At 43.8% G+C, this 15,305-nt stretch overlaps 1 protein-coding gene and 1 long non-coding RNA gene across 11 annotated transcripts in view; one reads left to right on the forward strand and one right to left on the reverse strand.

The window, feature by feature from the left end:
* The window catches only part of LOC110257231, a 60,882-nt gene that overhangs the window by 15,197 nt on the left and 30,380 nt on the right, over window positions 1-15,305 (forward strand). The gene's annotated exons all lie outside the window — the stretch shown is intronic.
* Window positions 1-15,305, reverse strand: part of TENM2 (teneurin transmembrane protein 2) — a 3,459,878-nt gene that overhangs the window by 8,622 nt on the left and 3,435,951 nt on the right.

Consider the following 15,305-nt stretch of genomic DNA (forward strand, 5'->3'; position numbering starts at 1 on the left):
GGACTTAACTAATGATGGCCGTTCTGACAGGTGTGAAGTGGTACCTCATAGCACTTTTGATTTGCATTTCTCTAATAGTGATGTTGAGCATTTTTTCATGTGCCTGTTGGCCATCATCATGTCTTCTTTGGAGAAATGTCTATTCATGTCTCTGCCCATTTTTCCTTGGTGTTTTTTTTTTTTTTTTTTTTTTTTTTTGCTGTTGAGTTGTATGAGTTGTTTGTGTATTTTGGAGATTAAGCCCTTGTTAGCGGAATCATTTGAAACTACTTTCCACCATTCTGTAGGTTGTATTTTTGTTTTTTTAATGGTTTCCTTTGCTGTGCAAAAGCTTGTTAAGTTTGATTAAGTCCCATTGGTTTGTTTTTGTTTTTATTTCTATTGCTTTTGGAAACTGACCTAGGAAAATATTTGTATGGTTGATGTCAGAGAATGCTTTACTAGGACTTTGATGGTGTCCTGTCTTAGGTTTAAGTCTTAAGCCATTTTGAATTTATTTTTGTGCATGGTGTGAGGGTGTGTTCCAGTTTGATTGATTTACATGCAGCTGTCCATATTTCCCAGTACCATGTGCTGAAGAGACTTTTTCCCATTTTGTATTCTTGCCTCCTTTGTTGAAGATTAATTGACCACAGGTGTCTGGGTTTATTTCTGGGTTCTCTGTTCTTTTCCATTGGTCTGTATGTCTGTTTTGGTACCAGTACCACACCATCTTGATTACTGTAGCTTTGTGATATTGTCTGAAGTCTGGTAGAGTTATGCCTCCTGCTTTGTTTTTTGTTCCTCAGGATTGTTTTGGCAATTCTGGGTCTTTTATGGTTGCATATAAATTTTTGGATTGTTTGTTATAATTCTGTGAAAAATATCATGGGTAATTTGATAGGGATTGCACTGAATCAGTAGATTGTTTTGTATAGTATGGCCATTAGTGATATTAATTCTTCCAGTTCAGGAGCATGGAATATCTTTCCATTTCTTTGAATCCTCTTTAATTTCCTCGATTAATGTTTTATAGTTCTCAGCAAATAAGTCTTTCATCTCCTTGGTCAGGTTTATTCCTAGGTATTTAATTTTTGGGGGTCCGATTTTAAAAGGTACTGTATTTTTATATATCTTTTCTAATATTTCATTGTTAGTATACAGAAATATGACTGATTTCTGAATGTTAATCTTATATCCTGCCACTTTGCTGAATTCATTGATCAGTTGAGTAGCTTTTGTGTGGAGTCCTTAGGGTTTTCTATATATAGTATGATGTCATCTGCATACAGTGATAATTCTCCCTCTTCTCTTCCAATTTGGATAGCTTTTATTTCTTTTGTTTGTCTGACTGCTGTGGCTAGGACTTCCAATACTATGTTGAACAAAGTGGTGAAAGTAGGCATCATTGTCTTGTTTCAGATTTTAATGGGAAGGCTTTTGGCTTTTCTCCACTGAGTATTATATTTGCTATGGGTTTGTCGTAAATGGCTTTTTATTATGTTCCCTCTATACCCACTTTGGTAAGAGTTTTTTTTTTTTTTATCATGAATGGATGTTGTACTTTGTCAAATGCTTTTCTGCATCTGTTGAGATGATCATGTAGTTTTTGACTTTTCTTTTGCTAATGTGGTATATGACATTGATTGATTTGTGTATGCTAAACCATCCTTGTGAACCTGGGATGAATCCCACTTGGTTGTGGTGTATGATGTTTTTTATATGTTGTTGGATTCAGTTGGCTAAAATTTTGTTGAGAATTTTTGTGTCTATATTCATCAAAGATATTGGCCTATACTTTTCTTTTTTGGTGTTATCTTTGTCTGGTTTTGGTGTTAGGGCGATGGTGGCATCATAGAATGTCTTTGGGAGTGTTCCTTCTCCTTCAGTCTTTTGGAAAAGTTTAAGAAGGATAGGTATAAGTTCCTCTTTGTATGTTTGGTAGAACTTGCCTATGAAGCCATATGGCCCTGGACTTTCTGTTTGTAGGGAGTGTTTTTATTACATACTCAATTTCATTTCTAGTGATCAGTCTGTTCAGTTGATCTCTTTCTTCTTGATTCAGTTTTGGCAGGCTGTAAGTCTCTAGAAAGTTACCCATTTCTTCTAGGTTGTCAAATTTCTTGGTGTACAATTGTTCATACAATATCTTATGGTTTTTTTTTTTTTTTTTTGTATTTCTGCAGTATCTGTTGTGGTTTCTCTTTTCCTTATTTTACTTGGGTTTTTTTCTCTACTCTCTCGGTGAGTCTGGCCAGAGGTTTGTCAATTTTGTTTACCTTTTCAAAGACTCAGCTCTTGATTTTATTGATTTTTTTTCTATTTTTTTTTGAATCTGTATTTATTGAGTTCCTCTCCGATCTTTATGATTTCTTCCCTTCTGCTGACTTTACGTTTTGTTTATTCTTCTTTTTCTAATTCATTTAGGTGGTGGGTTAAGTTGTCAATTCGAGATTTTTCTTCTTTTTTGAGGAAAGCCTGTACTGCTATGAATTTCCCTCTAAGCAGTGCTTTTGCAGCATCCCATAGATTTTGAATGGTTGTGTCTTCATTATCATTTGTCTTGAGGTATTTTTAAATTTCCTTGTTGATTTCCTCATTGACCCACTGGTTTTTTAGTTGCATGTTGTTTAGTCTCCATGTAGTCAGTTTTTTCTCATTTCTTTTCCTGTGGTTGATTTCCAGTTTCATGACCTTGTGGTCAGAGAAGATACTTGAAATAATTTCTATACTCTTAAATGAGTTGAGGTTAGCTTTGTGCCCCAGTATGTGATCAATCCTCGAGAATGTTCCATGAGCACTTGAGAAGAGTGTATATTCTGATTTTTTTTGGATATAATGTCGTGAAAATGTCAATTAAGTCTAACTTTTCTATTTTGTCATTTAGGATCTCCGTTGCCTTATTAATTTTCTGTCTAGAGGATCTGTCCATTGGTGTGAGTGGAGTGTTAAAAGTCTCCTACTATGATTGTATTCCCATCAATTTCTCCTTTTACGTCTGTTAGTATTTGTTGTAGGTATCTGGGAGCTCCTATAGTAGGCGCATAGATATTGATGATTGTAATATCCTCTTCTTGGAAGGATCCTTTTACCATTAAATAGTGTCCTTCTTTGTCTTTCTTTATGGCCTTCATTTTAAAGTCCATTTTGTCTGATATGAGTATTGCAACTCCTGCTGTTCTGTCTTGTCCATTGGCATGAAATATCTTTTCCCATCCCCTTACTTTCAATCTATATGTGTCCTTTGTCCTAAGGTGAGTCTCTTATAGACAGAAGATTATGGGTTTTTGCTTTTTTATCTGATCTGCCACTCTGTGTCTTTTGATTAGAGCATTCAGTCCACTGACATTTAAAGTAATTATTGATAAATATGTATTTATTGCCATTTTAAACCTTGCTTTCCAGTTGATTCTATATTTCTCCTTTGTTCCTTTCTTTTTTTGGTTGGACGATTTCCTTTTATTTTATGCTTGTCTTCTCTTTTTTTTAGTTTTTGTGACTGTATTGTTTAGTTTTGATTTGTGGTTGCCCTGTTTTTCAAATATGTTAACCCCTTCCTATATCTGCTTGCTTTAGCCTTATAGTCATATAGGCTCAAGCACATTGTAATAAAGAAGAGTCTAGATTTTCTTACTTTCCTTCCCCACATTTTATGATTTTGATGTCCTTTTAAAACATCTTCCTGTTTATCATTTTGCTGTTCTTTGTATTTATCATTACTTTTACAATAGGTTTTTTTTTTTTTCTTTTAGATCTGTATACTTGCTTATTTAAGCGATTACTTTCCAATTGTGATTTCCTCCATCCTATTTCTTCTTACTTCTTTTTTATTTAGAGGAGCCCTTTCAGTATTTCTTTTAGAATGGGTTTAGTATTTTTGTATTCTCTTAGTTTTTGTTTGTTGGAGAAATTCTTTATTTCTCCTTCTGTTTTCAATGATTTTGTTGCTGGGTGGAGTATCTAGGCTGGCTGCAAATTTTTCTCTTTTAGGACTTTGAGTATATCTTGTCACTCTCTTCTGGCCTGTAGTGTTTCTGTTGAGAAATTGGCCTAAAGCCTTATAAGGGGTTCCCTTATAATTAACTCTTTGTTTTTCTCTTGCTGCCTTTAGAATCCTCTCTTTAACTTTTGAAAATTTTATTTTATTTTAATTTTAAATTTTTTTTTAGGGCTGTGCCTGTGGCATATGGAAATTCTCAGGCTAGGGGTTGAATCGGAGCTAAAGCTGCCAGCCTTCGCCACAGCCACAACAACACAGGATCTGAGTTGCATCTTCGACCTACGCCGTAGCTCACGGCAATGCCAGATCCCTAACCCACTGAGTGAGGCCAGGGAGCGAACCTGCAACCTCCTGGTTCCTAGTTGGATTCATTTTCACTATGCCACAGTGGGAACTCCTACCATTTTTATTATAATATGCCTTGGTGTGGGCCTGTTTGCATTCAACCTGTTTGGGACCCTCTGTGCTTCCTGTATCTTGTTATCTGTTTCTTTTAGATTTGGAAAATTTTCAGCCATCATTTTTTCAAATATATTTTCAATCCCCTTTTTCTTCTCCTTCTGGAATCCCTATTACATGTAGGTTTGCCTGCTTTATATTATCCCATAGATTTCTTGTCTTGCTCTCATGCTTTTTCATTTGGTTTTCTGTCTGCTATCCTGACTGGGTGATTTCCATTATTCTAGCTTCCAAGTCACTGATTTGTTCCTCTGCATTATTCATTCTGCTCTTCAGTGCCTATAACTCAGCTTTCATCTTTGCAAATGCATTTTCTATTTTTTCTCGACTCCTTATATTTTCTAGTTCCTTTCTAAAGTAATTTGCATTACTGTTCATATCAGCTCTTAATTCCTTCTTATTCACTCTTTATTCCTTTAGTGTTTTCACTGTCTCCTTTTTGAACTTGGTTTCTATTAGAGGTCTGTTTCATTGTTTGCTCCTTCAGGGGAATTCTTGTGTTCTCTTAGCTTGGAATGGTTTCTGAGCTTCTTTATTTTGTTGATATTTTTCATATTCTGTGAGTTGAGAGAAAGCAACTACTATAGTCTTGGAGGGCTATTTATATGCGAGAATGCCCCTGGGTATTTTTTGAGGGCTTATTACTATTTATTTTTGGTATGAGGGCTGCTGTTGATTTGGATGCTTGCTGTCTCTTTCCTCAGTGTGTTCAGGCTGTTATCCACTTGATAGGGTGCTTTGCATGCTTTCAGGGAGATGGCAGCAATGGGCAGGGCTAGTAGCCAGTGCCTGATTGCTGGGCCCTTGACAGTGGCAAGGACCTGTGGGAAGGTGGCATAGGCTGCTCCTAGTTTCAGGACTCTGGGAAGTGACAGTGACCCTCAGGCAAGTGTAGGTGGTGCCTGGAGTATTTGGCAGTGGCAGTAGCAGAGCAAGTACTCTCACTCCAGGGGAGTGAGAGCCACAGCAGGTGGTGCTTGGTTGCAGTGCCCTCCTCTGTGCTGACCTCTGAGGCGACTGGGGCTACAGGTGGTGTCTGTTCATGGACCCCCTCTGGAGTCTGAGATGACTGCAGTTGTTTGCCCCTGCTGCCTGTAGACCATGCAAGAGGCACCCTCTTGTGCTTAGCCCTAGCAGAAGGCACTGCCACCTGCAGTCTGTGAAGGAGGGGCCTGTCACTCATAGCCTGCACACGAGTGCCTCACTGCCTGTAGCCCCAGCCTCTGAAGTCTGCACTTGAGCAGAGAAAGATATTCCTATGGCAGTCTGCCCCTCCTCCTCTTTCCCTCCCCAGCAATGGCTCCTTGCTTCTCCTGCAGGCCCAGAACTTCTCCTGGGTTCCCTCAGCTGTGGCGCTCTGCTCCTTAGCCCCTCAGGCTGTCTTCACACAGCCAATCCTAGTCCTCTCCTTGGAACTGACTTCCAGAGCCTGAATCTTAGTACCCAGTCCCCTTCCGAGCCTCTCAGGCTGTAGTGTCCTGGGAAGTGATACCAATGGCCGTTCTGGCTCTCTGATGTGCCCTCCTCAGTTCAGCTGCTGCTGTACTTTTCTCTGAGGCTTTGAGGTCCCTCTGTCTCAGCTGATCTCCCTGTCAGTTAGGTGCCTTCCCAGGGTGTGCGTTCCTTTCCTCTTTCATAGCTCCCTCTCAGAAGTGCTAGTCCCATCCTGATTCCTTTCTCTCTCTCTGTTTTTTTTTTTTTTTCTCCTTTTGCTCTACCCAGTTATGTGGAGGGTTTCTTGCCCTTTTTGGAGGTGTAAGGTCTTCTCCCCACATTCAGTAGATGTTCCGTGCAAATTGTTCTACATGTAGATGGTTTTCTTTGCTGTGTTTGTGGGAGAAGGCGAGCACCATATCTGACTCCTCTACCATCTTGATCCTGCCTCTGTACCCCATCGTCTTTATCCATTCATCTGTTGATGGATATTTAGGTTGTTTCCATGTTCTGGGTATTGTAAATAGTGCTGCTGTGAACATTCTGGTGCATGTATCTTTCTGATTTGAGTGTTTTTCTTTTCCAGCTACATGCCCGGGTGTGGGATTACTGGATCATATGGTAATTCTATGTTTAATTTAAGGAATATCCATAAACTACATGGAGGTTCCTTATAGTGTTTTCTATAGTGGCTGCACCAGTTTCCATTCCCGCTAACAGTATAGAAGGTTTCCCTTTCCTCCACACCTTCCCCAGCATTTATGTTTGTAGACTTTTTTGATGATCATAGACATTTATGTTTGAAAACCTGTTTTCAGTTCTCTTGTGTACACATCTAGGTGTGGAGCTGCTGGGTCATATGGTTAAATTTTTTAACTTTTAAAACAGACCAGAGTTGGAGTTCCCATTGTGGTTCAGCAGTAATGAACCCGACTAGGATCCATGAGGATGCAGGTTCGATTCCTGGTCCCACTCAGTGGGTTAAGGATCCAGCATTGCCATGAGCTGTGGTGTAGTTCACAGACATGGCTTGGATCTGGCATTCCTTTGGCTGTGGTATAAGTGGGCAACTGCAGTTCCAATTTGACCCTTAGCCTGGCAACTTTACTATGCCACAGTTCTGGCCCTAAAAAGCCAAAGAAAAAAAAAAAAAAAAGACCCAAGTCTGTATCTGCTTCTCGCCACTTCAGCCACCTCCCCTGAGGCCCATCACCTCTTGCCTCGACTCCTACCTGGCCTCCCTGTTTTCACCTCTGTGCTCCATATCTCTTGTCAGCGTCTGGAATGAGCCTTTAATCATGGAACAGCCCCTTCCATTCCTCTGCTCAGAACACTCTGGGGACCCTTCGTTTCTCTTAGTGGAAAAGTCAAAGTCCTGCTAATGGTCTGTAGGGACCCGTGCCCATGATCTCTCTGACCTCGTTGTCTCCTGCTCTCTCGGCTCCAGCTTCTGTGCTATTTCTTGAACGTGCCAGATGCACACTCATCTCCGGGCATTGGCACCAGCAACCTCCCTGCCTGGAGTGTGCTACCCTGAAGGTATCTTCTGGCCCTCTCCTTCTTTTCCCTTTTACAAGTTTTGCTCAGATGCTGCCTTTTCAGTAAGGGCAACCTCGCCTGCTAGTATCCACCCTCAGATCCCAAGTCCCCTCCCCCCATTCACCCTCCCACCCCTGAAATGTAACCACACTCTGACATGTTGTCTCACTTGGGTAGTTATTTATTGTCTCTCTCCCTCACTGAGAATGTCAGCTCCACCAGGACAGGGAGTTAAAAAATCTGTTTTGGGAGTTCCTGTCGTGGCTCAGTGGTTAACGAATCCGACTAGGAACCATGAGGTTGCGGGGTCGATCCCTGGCCTTGCTCAGTGGGTTAAGGATCTGGCGTTGCCGTGAGCTGTGGTGTAGGTTGCAGACGCAGCTCGGATCCTGAGTTGCTATGGCCCAGGTGTAGGCCGTCAGCTACAGCTCCGATTGGACCCCTAGCCTGGGAACCTCCATATGCTGTGGGAGTGGCCCAAGAAATGGCAAAAATACAAAAAAAAAAAATCCGTTTTATTTACTGATGTCGCCCCAGGCCTGGCACAAAAATACATGCTCAATAAGTATCTGTGGAATGGATGAGTGAACAAACTCTGAACACCTGTGTCAAAGGTACTCTGAGTTGTATGTGTGACGGAGGAGCTGTCTATAGCGGCCTGAGGACATCCTTCTGAAGGGGCTGAGGAGGGTCTCCCCACCTCCCACCCTGGGACTGCTGTGAGGGATGTAATGTGACTTTTCTACTGAGCTCACAGGCCCAGAAGAGCTCTCTGGTGAGGGGGACTCTGGGGTCCACATGTAATCATCAGCCGTGGGCACAGACTAGTTTGTTGAATGACTTGGCATCTACAGGTGTGAGCGAGAGCCCACTGAAGAGTTATTTAACATCAGTAATCATCCCCAGAAATGCCATCAAAACCACTGTAAGACACCACCTCATACTTGTCAGACGCTCTCATCAAAAAAACAAGACACGCTGTGTTGGCGAGGATGTGGAGAAAAGGGAACACTCAGGCACTGCTGATGGGAATGTGAGTTGGTGCAGCCACTATGGAAAATAGCATCGAGGGTCCTCAAAAGTTAAAAACAAAATTACTATATAATCCAGCAGTTTCACTCCTGGGTATTTATCCAAGGAAAACACTCATTTAAAAAGATACACACATCCATTGCACATCGCAGCACTATTTGCAATGGCCAAGATATGGAACCTAAGTGTTCACGGACAGGTGAATGGATAAAGAAGATGCGTGTGCGTGTGAGATACACATATATTATGCATATATGATATACATTCTATATAATGGAACATTACTCAGCTATAGAGAAGAATGAAATCTTGTCATATGTGACAACATGGGTGGACCTGGAGGGTATAATGCTAAATAAGTCAGAGAAAGACAAACACCATATGTTTTCACTTTTTTTTTTTTTTTGTCTTTTCTAGGGCCACACCCATGGCATATGGAGATTCCTAGGCTAGGGGTCGAATCAGAGCTGTAGCCGCCAGCCTACACCACAGCCACAGCAATGCCAGATCCAAGCCGCATCTGCAACCTACAACACAGCTCATGGCAACGCTGGATCCTCAACCTACTGAGCAAGGCCAGGGATCGAACCCTCAACCTCATGGTTCCCAGTCAGATTCGTTAACCACTGAGCCACGATGGGAACTCCCGGTATGTTTTCACTTAAATGTGGGATCTAAAAAATAAAACAGGAGTTCCCTGGTGGCCTAGTGCTTAAAGGTTTCGGCGTTGTCACTGCTGTGGCTCAGGTTCGATTCCTGGCCTGGAATTTCTACAAGCTGTGGGCACAGCCAAGAAAACCAAATCAACAGCAAAAGGGCTATATTGCTAAAATAAAAGGTTATAGTAAACTTTTGGGAAAAAACCCCCAATAAATGAACAAACATAATAAAACAGAAACAGACTCAAAGATATAGAGAACAAACAGGTGGTTGCCAGAGGGGAGGAGAGTAGGGGATGGGTTAAATAGGGGAAGGGGATTAAGAGGTATAATTCTGGTTATAAAATAGATCACAGGGATGTAATGTACAACACAGGGAATATAGTCAATAGTATTGTAATAACTTTGGTGTGTATTCTGTAAAAATATTGAATCACTAAAACTAACATAATATTGTAAGTCAACCACAGTTCAATAAAAAAGTCACTTAAGAATATAGGTTTGAAATTGCCTTAAAAAGTGTGTCAGCATCGAGCAGAGAAAAGTCTGGCTTTAGTCCAGCAACGATCATACATTCACGCAGCATCTCTCTGCAAAATAGGTGCTGAGGGCTGTGCGGCGTGGATTTCCAGACTTTGGTTATTCGGAGTCACCCGTCACAACCACCTGTCCTGCTGGTTTTGTCATAGCCAGCTATCACCTGTGCTTGTATTTACTATCTAATTTAACATGTCTGTGCCTTTTTAAGCAAATCCGTGTTAAAAAAGACACTTTATGTCACTACCAGCAGTGAAGAAGCAGACTCACTTGATGCAAACAGAAAATAATTGTAAAATTAAAACAAAGCCATGCAATTAAATTGGAGCATGATTTTGTTACCTGCTACTGAGGGAGTCTTAGACCCGCTCTCGCCATTAAAAAGGGAGATTAGAAGTGTTAATGAGGTATTAAATACATACAGCGCCAAGTGGAGGTTTTCTCCCCCGCCAAATCGGAAGAATAAAAAGAGCACTGAAAAGAGACTAACTTGGAGTTCCCGTCGTGGCTCAGTGGTTAACGAATCCGACTAGGAACCATGAGGTTGCGGGTTCGATCCCTGCCCTTGCTCAGTGGGTTAAGGATCCGGCATTGCTGTGAACTGCGGTGTAGGTTGCAGACATGGCTCGGATCCCACGTTGCTGTGGCTCTGGCGTAGGCCGGCGGCTGCAGCTCCAATTAGACCCCTAGCCTGGGAACCTCCATATGCTGCAGGAGCGGCCCAAGAAATGGCAAAAAGACCAAAAAAAAAAAAAAAAAAAAGACTAACTTTCCCCATCTGTGTCTCCATGTTATTTAATACCCTCATCTGCACAACATGTAAAATCAGCCCATCTTTCACCAGGAATATGGAGGAAATCCCAGGAAAGGCAAGAGGGGTCCTTGTCTTCAGAAGACTCCCCCCATCCTGATCTCTTCCCTGCAGCGGTCCCTCCCTGGTACCCGGCAGATGATGTAAAGAAGCCCCTGCCTCTGGGACCAGATATTTTAATGGCTGCTCCCAGGAACCGTAATAACTCATGTCATCCACATGCTGGTTCTCAGTTTCTTTCTCTCTCTTATTTTTCTTTTTAGGGCCGCCCCTGCAGCATATGGAAGTTTCCAGGCTAGGGGTCGAATCGGAGCTGCAGGTCCCTGCTTACACCACGGCCACAGCAACGCCAGATCTGAGCTGTGTCTGCAACCTACACTGCAGCTAGTGAAGAACTAGTCGGGTTCTTAACCTGCTGAGCCACAACGGGAACTCCTGTTTTTCAGTTCCTAACACAGCTTGGTTTCTGAGTCTGAACCTGCTCTGCAATGTTTATTCAAGGTGCTTGCCTCTACCGCTCTGCAGAAGGCACATCGAGCGTCACACAAACACCCCCTCCTCCTGCTAGCATCACACCCCTGGTGTTATCTGGAGACAGGCTCCCTAAACAATCTGTTGAGAGGGAGCTGATGAAGGGGGTCCCTCCTGATAGCCCATCAGTGCCCCTCCTTGCACTGCATTTTGCTATGTGGATGCAGATTTGACCACTGGTATTGCTTGATCCCGCCAAAGGGGCTCTTTTACACCAGCCTTTTTAGACTCCATATTCGTGCAGCAGAAGGACCCGAATACTAGAGGAGGCTCTCTAATAAACGCTGTCAGCTAGCAGCCTAGGTGTTAAGATAGAGACGAGGGTAAAGCCAGGAGGAGGTTGTGCCTCCCTCCTCCACAAAATTGGCTTCACACTCATGTGTGCCTGGGGGTTTATAAGGCCAGAGACCTGCCAGGGAGAAGGGTGGGGAGCCAACCTGAATCCTCCGGGGTGGTATCGAGGAGGTTTGCGTAATTCCAAGTCTGGGGTTTCTGATGTGCCCGTGCCCCAGGGAGGAGAGTTGGGATCTGTTTCAGGGTGGAGCTGGAGACCCCTGGAAACCCAGAGAATTAGGCAAACGGGGAATCCTCACTGCTTCCTCACAAACTCCCCATGGCCAGGTCCATGGCCAGTTATGAACACCAATGCCTTCCTACCGGGCATCAGCCTTGGCAGGTGCTTTTACCCGTCATGATGCATTTACTTTGCACAGCCTTAAGGGTGAGGGCTGGGATCAGCACAGTGCTGCCAATGAAGAAACGGAGGCTCAGAAAGGTTAAGACATCTTGTCCAAGTCACACAGCTAGTGCATCGCCAGGCCGGGATTGGTGTCTGGAGACGTACGCGGGTTCTAACATCAGAAGGAATAATGCTGAGGACAGGTCAGGCTTGGGCCTGAGCACAGGTCTTGGCTTGCCCAGGAACGAGGAGTTTCCCAAGACGCTAACATGGGAAGAGCCCAGGGCAGTGCGGCTTGCTGAGGAGAGGGTCTGTCTCTCAAGTCCGTCTTTTATTTGTTTATTTTTGTTTGGGAAAGGAATAACTTCCTGCCCTCCCTCACTTCCTCCTGGCAGCTACACCTGTCTTCCAGCATGACCCATTTCCCACCCCTTTGAGCTCCTAACAGGTATTCTAAGCTGCTCTCTCTCTCTCTCTTTTTAAGGGCTACAACCATGGCATATGGAAGTTCCCAGGCTAGGGGTCAAACTGGAGCTGCAGCCTCCAGCCTATGCCACAGCTACTGCAACTCGGGATCTGAGCTGGGTCTGAGACCTGCAACACCGGATCCTTAACCCACTGAGAGAGGTCAGGGATTGAACCCGCGTCCTCATGGATACTAATCACGTTCGTTACTGCTGAGCCACAACAGGAGCTCCGAGGCTGCTCTCCTTTGTGCCAGCATTGCGGGGTAGCAAATAGCCTCCTCTAGCCTCAGAAGCTGACTCTGGCATTCACAGAGCTCTGTTTCTGGAGCAGTAAGGATTCTTTGAGCCCCAGAGAGAGAAGATTCTGTTCCTTGCCTTCCTGCCATTGATGTCTTCATTACCTCTTCCGCTTAAAGTGTAAATGGCTAATTCAACCCCTGTGCTCATCTCCTAAGATGCAGATTGAGCCTCACATAGATGGGGTTTACAGATCAGCCAACACGGGTGGTGTTCTCTGCCGGGAGTCACTCTCCTGAGGTCCTCTCATCTTGAGCCGGCAGCAGGTGTGGGCTTATGCCTGCCTGGCTCCCTCCACCCAGCCCCACTTCACTTAATTTTGGTCACAGACATCAGCTCTCTGCACACAACTTCTCAGCATCACCTTTTATTACCTTTTATTTTAGATGCTCATATTTTCTGGATTCAATTTAGCTGGACTTGGTTCAATTTGATTTCATTCCCATTTACTGAGTCTCCATGAAGCCCTGGGATGAGGAAACCCCATCTTGCTATTCAGAAAACTCTGCTAATTTTTTTTTTTTCAGGAGAACTAGGAGAGTAGCACAGGGAGGTCAGGGGGGCTGACTCTGCTCTATGAATGGTTTTCTTTGGATCTTGGCAGCTGTGGGTGTCTGCTCAGCCCACCTTGAGGGTTTTCTTTTTATTTGTCTCCGGTGGATTCATCTCTTAAGGCATCCAGTGCCAAGCAGGGCTCTGAGAAGCACCTTCTTGGGAGGTGGAGGCTGCCTTCTGTGGCTAAGATAGGCACAGGCTGTCTCACCACTTCCATCATTTGCTTCTTCTGGAACACTCTTCCTTTCCCTCCCACACTTCCTAATGTCCTCTGCTCCAATGCCACCTCCTCTGAAAGACCTCTAAATACAAGAGACATTTCCCATCACTGTCTCACCCCTTACCTGTTTCATTTATCGTCAGAGCCCTTATCATTATCTGAAACTATATACATATGGGTGTGTTTTTTCCTGAGAGGCCCTTTACTTTGGAACTGCACCAAACTGGAGGAAGGCGGGGACACAAATCCTGCTAAGTCATGGGGAACAGAGCAAGCGCTGGCAGAATAGCATGGCCTTGATGAGGCACAGTGGGGAGAACAGGTGGGAAATAGGTTGGCTGTAATTCCCGCACTCGAAAGTTACCGGCTGCTTCGGTTGTAGGGGGATGCTGGGTTCAACTTCAAAGGCTCTGGATCTGGTCCATGAGGCCTGGCATGGCCACAAGTTGATCTTAAAGGTCATCTCCTTCTTTCTGCAGCATGCAGCATTGAGGGCAGCATGGTGCTTTAGGGAGCTGTGATTTCCTTTCCTATCTTGGGGCTGAATAAGTGGTCCCTGGTCACTTGAGGGTAGGGACCCTTTGGATGTGATGCTTTCCTGTCCCACGGTCAAGAGCTGTGAGTTTTCTGAAACTTTGGGGGCCTTGGAATTGGGGGCCCCATTGTTGCTCCTCTACAATGCAAGTAACAGATGAGATGGCCCTGAATTCCTTGCTGAAAGCTGATCTCTTTCATTCCTTCTATCTACCCATCTGTCCATCCACCTTCCCTCCCTCCCTCCCATCCTTCCTTCCTTCCTTCCTTGCTTATTTTCCTAAGGATAGGGACTTTACATTGCTCTCCTCTGCATCTCCAGTACTTATATTTTAGATGAAAATATTTGTGAATAGGTGAATGGATGGAGAGAGATGGATAGCGACCTTTGACTAATTTCTTACTTATCATGAGGAAGTAGCTTATTTGTCCTTCTTGAACCCTCTATTCCCCACCCTTCTCCAAGCTTCCTAAGTTCTTTTGAATTTTGCTTATAGTCCTTCTTCAGCTTTGAGCTCATTTCTGCCAACCAACCCTTCATCCTTCAGGCCCAGTTTGACATGGGGCCCTTCTGTACGACATCAAAAATTTCAAATCTGAAGTCACCTATGCACATGCGACACACACACACACGCACATTCACATGCTTCTTTGAGAAAGGAGTGTTGGCCTTGTTTATCACTGTATCACTAAATGTAGCATGCTGGCACCCTATAAATGATTGTTCAGTAAATAAGTGAATAAACACCTATGTGGTAGCCCAGACCTAATTCTGCTTTGCATTATCATTGGGGACTTGTGTTTGTATTGCACCAGCCTGGTTGTTGAGGTCGAGAACTGGGTCTTAGTCATCTCAGTAGCTCTGCTAATTCATCCTTTCACTAGTAATGGTGATGTTAAAACATGAGCAGAAACCCTTTTGTGAACATCCTTTAAATGGCAGGCACTAGACTTGACCTCCACAAGTTCATTGACTTTTTTTTTTTTAAGGGCCACACTTGTGGCATATGGAAGTTCCCAGGCTGGGGCTCAAATTGGAGCTGCAGCTGCTGGCCTGCACTACAGCTACAGCAATGCCAGAGCCAAGCCATGTCTATGATCTACACCATAGCTCACGCAATGCCGGATCCTTAACCCACTGAGCAAGGGCAGGGATTGAACCTACGTCCTCATAGATACTAGTCAGGTTCTTAACTCACTGAGCCACAGTGGGAACTCCAGTTCATTTACTTTTTATGGTCACTGTGTGAGATGATTTTATTAGTGCCTTTCAGCAGAGACAGAAACTACAGCTTAGAAATACTGGACAACTGGCCCAAGGCCCTTTGGCTTATAAAGAGAGAATCTGAACCAGGTATTTCTGAGATCAGATCCCATTCTTTCCCCCTTCATAAGGCTACTTCTCTCTTCTAGGGTAGGAAGGGCTCTTACTTTACCTGAATGGACTTGAAAATGGTTAAGACCTCTTCAAATTGACATGACTGCTTTGTGCTGCTATCACTTGACTGCTCTAGACTTGCAGTGCCAGAGTACACATCCCTCCAGGAATCTCCTAACATCAGACATGTAAGA

The sequence above is a fragment of the Sus scrofa genome, chromosome 16 (assembly GCF_000003025.6).
Source record: "Sus scrofa isolate TJ Tabasco breed Duroc chromosome 16, Sscrofa11.1, whole genome shotgun sequence".
Taxonomy (NCBI): domain Eukaryota; kingdom Metazoa; phylum Chordata; class Mammalia; order Artiodactyla; family Suidae; genus Sus; species Sus scrofa.